This window comes from Heterodontus francisci, unplaced genomic scaffold (genome assembly GCF_036365525.1).
Source record: "Heterodontus francisci isolate sHetFra1 unplaced genomic scaffold, sHetFra1.hap1 HAP1_SCAFFOLD_1205, whole genome shotgun sequence".
Lineage (NCBI taxonomy): Eukaryota > Metazoa > Chordata > Chondrichthyes > Heterodontiformes > Heterodontidae > Heterodontus > Heterodontus francisci.
Window position 1 is genome coordinate 120,382 of NW_027140882.1, and position 5,108 is coordinate 125,489.

Consider the following 5,108-nt stretch of genomic DNA (forward strand, 5'->3'; position numbering starts at 1 on the left):
TGGTTATGTTACTCGTGCGTCTTTCCATCCATTCCCATTTAATCCTGCCTACTACTATCACCAGTTGTGTTCACAGCAAGAGCATTCACATTTCTGCTACCACTGGACACGGCATGCTTGTTTCTTTTAGTGCTCAGTCTCTTCTTGCTGAATGTTCCCCAAGTGCTTGACCCCTTTGGACGCCCTCTCTGCTTGACAGGCAGCAACTGGCAATTGCGGAGACTCACAAGGCTCTGCATGGTTGTTTCAACGTCGGATGGGGTAACAGGTGGCTGTGTGTCCATGAGCACTGCCCTGATGGGTGTAGGAGCAGGTAACTGTGTGCCCATGAGCACTGCCCTGATGGGTGTAGGAGCAGGTAACTGTGTGCCCATGAGCACTGCCCTGATGGGTGTAGGAGCAGGTAACTGTGTGTCCATGTGCACTGCCCTGATGGTTGTAGGAGCAGGTGGCTGTGTAACTGAGCAGCAAGGAGAGGGTACCGCAGGTAGGGGAAGTGGAGATTTGAACAGGTAGGCATATGTATGGTCCATCAGATCATTAGGCCAGGGGGTGAGACGCTCAGGATCCAGGGTTTGTGACACGTGACTGATGTCCAGCGCGCGGCCACCTCCATCCGAAGGTGCTTCCGGGCAATTGTTGGGCATAGTAAATGGCTCCATCTCATCAGCCAGTCCTTGCTGCCAGCGGAGAGTCTGTTGCCGCAGCCAGTCCAGTCTCCTCATGAATGCTGCCGTTCCACTCTGCAGAACGGCCTGTTGCAGCTGGTACAATTGATCTGAAAGCAAGCGGTATTTTTCATTGTGGCTGAGGGGCCTTGGCTGTTCCTCTGTAATCACAATGGCAGCAGCCATGCCTGTCGTCGTTGGTGTCTAAGATGCACGCCAGCGACAATTGGGGGCGAGCCTGTCCAAAGGCAGACCCAGATGCCTCTGCACAACAACAGCACGTTTGCAGGGCAACAAAGTCTGAATGGAGAAGATGCAGCTGCAGGTAGCCTGGCCATCATGTATCTGCAGTGTGTACTGTTTGGCGCCAGAAATCACAGTCACTGTGCCTTCATCCTGCTACCTGCAGTGGCCCAGACAATGGAAATGTTTTCAGAGCAACTCTCAACAAGGGCTGGAGAACATGCGGTGGCCCAGACAATGGAAATGTTTTCAGAGCAACTCACAACAGGGACTGGAGAACATGCGGTGGCCCAGACAATGGAAATGTTTTCAGAGCAACTTACAAAGGCAGAGTAACTTACCTTGGAACAATCTCCTGTGTCAAATAAAAATGAAGCAAGTCTCCAAAACGAATAAATAATTCAGATAAGATGCCCGACGAAACCTCCGCTCCTTCCACTTTCAAAAAGTCGCGCCGAAGCTTTGACGCATGCGCAGAGGCCAAACTGGCGCGTCAGGAGGAAGACGAAATAACGCGATGACGTCATCTGCGCATGCGCACAACCTTACCGGCAGGTTGGTCCGCAGCGCATGCGCAGAGATGAATAGATTGTGTGCGCATGCGCGTACCGCGTCCTTTGCGCATGCGCAAATCAGTCCTGGAGAGTCGGACCGCAGCGCATGCGCAAGGGGCATGACACCGTCTGCGCATGTGCGCAACGCGGCGCATCCTGATGACGTTATCCGATGAAGTAGCGTTGTCATGAATTACTTTGATTCTGTAAACTCACCCCAGCGGCTCTCTGTTTCCCTGCTCTCACTCTCCATTGTGATGTCACTCCTTGATTTTTTTACCCCAGCTCTGCTCCTGCTGTGCTCCTCTCTCTCTCTGTCTCTGAGTCAGTGCTTTTGACACACTTGTTAACTCTCTGTTCCGTCGTGCTCTTCTGCCTCTGGTCCAAAATCTGACCCTGGTGGGATTTGAACCCACAACCTGTGAATGGCTTTTTTTTATCATTATTTAGAAGTCCAACACGCTATCCATTGCGCCACAGAGCCTCACCCATTTTTATCAACATCACTAAGGCCTTTGATCTTGTCAGCAGAGACGGCCTCTTCAAACTGCAATGGAACACAGGCTGCCCTCCTGACCTCTTGGGCATCATCTCTTCTTTCCACGAGAACATGCACAGTTCCATCAGTTACAATGGAGCAACATCAGACGCTTTCAAGATCAGCAGTGAGGTAAAGCAGGGCTGCGCGCTGGCGCCAACTCTCTTAGGAATAGAGGAACATAGGAGTAAGGTATTCAGCCCGTCGAGCCTGCTCTGTCATTCAATTCGATCATGGCTGATCACCTACCTCAAAGCCCCTTTCCCATGCTATCCCCATATCCCTTGATGTCATGAGTATCAAGATTTCTATCAATTTCTGTCTTGAACATGCTCAATGATTGAGCTGCTGCAGCCCTCTGGGGCACAGTATTCCAATGATTCACCACCGTCTGAGTGAAGAAATTCCACCCATCTCAGTTTTAAATGGCCTACTCCTTATTCTGAGACGATGTCCTTTGGTTTTAGACTCACCAACCAGGGCAAACATCCTATCTACATCCACACTGTCACGCCCTGTAAGAATTTTGTCAGTTTCAATCAGATCACCTCTCATTCTTCGAAACTTTAAGGAATACAGGCCCAGTTTCCTCATAAGACAATCCCACCATCCCAGGGATTAGTCTGGTGACATAAAAACAAGAAATGCTGGAACCACTGAGCAGGTCTGGCAGCATCTGTGAAAAGAGAAGCAGAGTTAACGTTTCAGGTCAGTGACCCATCTTCGGAACTGACATATATTAGAAAGGTCACAGGTTAGAAGCAAGTGGGGTGGGGGTGGGGCAAGAGATAACAAAGGAGAAGGTGTAGATTGGACAAGGCCACATAGCTGACCAAAAGGTCATGCAGCAAAGGCAAACAATATGTTAATGGTGTGTTGAAAGACAAAGCATGAGTACAGATTAGGTGTTAATGGACTGAATATTGAACAGCAGGAAGTACAAACCTGAAAAAAAACAGTAGGTAAGCAAACTGAACAAACTGAGATGAAATGAAATAAATGCAAAAAAAAGATTAGTCTGTTGACCCTCTGTTTCACCCCCTCTATGGCAAGTGTATCCTTCATAAGATGAGGAGACTAAACTGTACACAATACTCCAGTGCGGATTCACCAAGGCTCTAGACAATTGCAGCAAGACATCTTTACTCCTGTACTCATGACCCCTCGTGTGGGTACAACATACCATTTGCCTTCCTAATTGATTGCTGCACCTGCACAAGAGCTTTTAGTGTCTCAGGAACAAGGGCACCCAGGTCCCTTTGGACATCGACACTTCCCAACCTCTCACCATTTAAGAAATACTCTGTCTTTCTGTTTATTCTACCAAAGTGAATAACTTCACACTTATTCACATTATATTCCATGTTCTTGCCCATTCACTTAGCCTCTCCAGGTCCCCTGGAAGCCTCTCTGCATCCTCCTCACAACTCACACTTCACCGAGCTTTGTGTCATCTGCAAACTTGGAAATATTACATTTAATCCCCACATCCAAATCATTTATATAGGTTGTTAACAGCTGTGGCTCCAACACTGATCCTTGCAGTACCCCAATAGTAACAGCCTGCCATCCTGAGAAGGACCCGTTATTCCTGCTCTCTGTTTTCGGTCTGTTAACCAATTCTCAATCCATATCAGTATATTATCCCCAAGCCGATGTGCTCTAATTTTGTTTACTCACCTCCTGTGTGGGACCTTACCAAAGGAAAATACAAATACCACACATCTACTGGTTCTCCTTTATCTGTTTTATAGGTAACATCCTCAAAAATCTCAACAGGTTTTTCAAACCTGTTTTCCTTTTCATAAATCTCTCTTGACTCTGCCCAATCATGTCATCATTTTCGAACTGTCTAGTTATCACATCCTTTATAATTGGCATATTCTTCTCCATGCTGCTATTGTCCACTTTCAATTACTCAGATATAGGTGTTCACCTGCACATCAGAGCTGACGACAAGCTGTTCAAATTGGCAAGACTGTGCGCCAAGACCAAAGTGGGTAAATTCCTAGTCTGTGAGTTGCTATTTGCTGATGATGCTGTGCTGACATCCCATAATGAAGTTCAGTCACAGCAGCTTGTAGATCGGTTCTCCCTGGCCTGCAAAGAGTTTGGACTGACAATCAGCATCAGGAAGATGAAAGTTACGGGCCAGGACGAAGAGACTCCACTTTCCATCAACATCGACAACCTCACTTTGGCGGTTGTCAACAGCTTCACATACCTTGGATCAACAATCACCAGCAATCTGTCCCTTGATGCTGAAATCAGCACCAGGATTGTCAATGCTGCAGCTGTCATGTCAAAGTTGAGAAGAAAAGTGTGAACCGACAGCAAACTGACCGAAAATACAAAGCTCCACGTGTTCCAGGCTTGTGTTCTCAGCACCCTCCTTTATAGTAGAGAAGCATCAACAACTTATACAAGCCAAAAAAAGCGGCTGAACAGCTTCCACCTCCACTGCCGCAGATGGATACTGGGCATCTCCTGGCAGGACAGAGTGCCGAATGCGGAAGTACACCAGAGTGCAGGGATCCGCAGCATGTTTGCCCTCTTGAGTCAGCGGTGACTCTGTTGACTGGGCCAAATGGATGACGGTCACATTGCCAAAAACATGCTCTGTGGTGAACTTGCTATCAGCATGAGATCAACAGGTCAGGGAAAAAAATCAAGTCCTTTGGAGAGGTTTGAGTTAATTCAGGAGAGTGGGCATGGATTTATCAATGGGAGTTCATGCTTGACGAATCTAACTGCATTTGTTGATAAACTATCTGAGAATACTGATGAAGGGAATGCAGTGGATGTTGTTTATATGGATATTACGAAAGCATTTTATAAAGTACCACATAAAAGGGTGGTTAACAAAATTGGGGTTCATGGATTAGGAGGGTCAGTGTCCATTTGGATAGTAAATTGTTTTAAAGACTGAAAACAGCGAGTCTTATTAAATGGTTCTTGGTCAGACCGGAGGATAGTCGACAGTGGTGTTCCCCAAGGGTCAGTGCCAGAACCACTGTTTTTTTTGCTAAAGGTAAGTGACTTGGATCTTGGAATACAGAGTAGAATTTCAAAATAAGCCGATGACACCAAACTTGGAGGAGTGGC

At 47.1% G+C, this 5,108-nt stretch overlaps 1 non-coding gene across 1 annotated transcript; it reads right to left on the reverse strand.

The window, feature by feature from the left end:
- Positions 1-1,856: 1,856 nt before the first annotated feature.
- Positions 1,857-1,949, reverse strand: trnar-ucu (transfer RNA arginine (anticodon UCU)). Its single transcript has 2 exons — positions 1,913-1,949; positions 1,857-1,892 (listed from the first exon to the last, which is right to left on the reverse strand). It is a non-coding gene; the product is annotated as a tRNA-Arg (tRNA).
- Between the last annotated feature and the right edge of the window lie 3,159 nt (positions 1,950-5,108).